The 960-nt window shown below is 39.1% G+C and overlaps 1 protein-coding gene across 1 annotated transcript in view; it reads left to right on the forward strand.

Moving 5' to 3' along the window:
• Window positions 1–960, forward strand: part of akap12b (A kinase (PRKA) anchor protein 12b) — a 40,018-nt gene that overhangs the window by 27,202 nt on the left and 11,856 nt on the right. The window lies entirely within an intron of this gene.

Consider the following 960-nt stretch of genomic DNA (forward strand, 5'->3'; position numbering starts at 1 on the left):
TTTTTTTTTTCTCACTTCTCCCAGCTGTAATAAAAAACATGAAGTCTTCCGGTAATGGGCATTGATCTCTGAATTTAATTTAATAGGTCTGAAGAAACGCTCAGAAAGATGTTTCTGATGAAAGAGTAAATACAATTATTTGTTTCATTAACATTTTGTCCCAGAGCTTTTCTTTCTTGTCTAGTTTTGGCCTAATTTGATTTAAGTCTGTTTAGTTTGAGACTTTCTCGAAAGAAGAACACTGTACCGATTGTACTCACGTTTTCCTATTGTTTTCAAAGAGACTGCTGACACTTCTTTAATCTAGCACATTGTGCTGTTCCTAGCATTATTATTGGATCCATGCTTTTTATCAATACTCTTTCTGCAGTATGAGTGCACATTTGAAAGCAGTCAGACTTTGGTTGAGGTGGGCTTACAGACGGTACTTGATTACTGCTGTTATCACCCATTTGGGAGTCTTCTGGATGGAATTCACACATTCCTCTGGGACAATGCTGAAGTGTGACAGATCTGATTATGCTGGTATTTACCTGAGGATTTATCTGCATTCCTTTTAGTCTCCCCCCCCCCCTAGACAAAAGGTGAATTAAATGTGTCTGTATGCCGTAATTGAGAGGGGCCTATTAACATTCACAGGGGGCAGGCAGCAACTCAATGGCACTCCCGTTCATGTTAGTTTTAGGTTTAAGCTCACAGTATGAACTTTGCCTCAAACAGTGATCTGTTGGGGAGTTTTAGGGCTGTGTTGTTAATCTATTGAACATTAAAGAATTGAGATTGGGAAGAATTCAAAAATGACCTTAAAAAAAATCAAGAAATGCTGAATGAAAAATCCCAATTTCCAAAGTAAAGTCCTGGAATTCACTCTGGTTTACCTCTGTCAACATTCCTGTACACCACTAGTGACATGAGCCATGAGATACGGGGGAGAGTGTGTTGCCTGCTTGTAAAAGGGGG

Source organism: Notothenia coriiceps, unplaced genomic scaffold (assembly GCF_000735185.1).
Source record: "Notothenia coriiceps isolate Sejong01 unplaced genomic scaffold, NC01 NC01_scaffold00037244, whole genome shotgun sequence".
Lineage (NCBI taxonomy): Eukaryota > Metazoa > Chordata > Actinopteri > Perciformes > Nototheniidae > Notothenia > Notothenia coriiceps.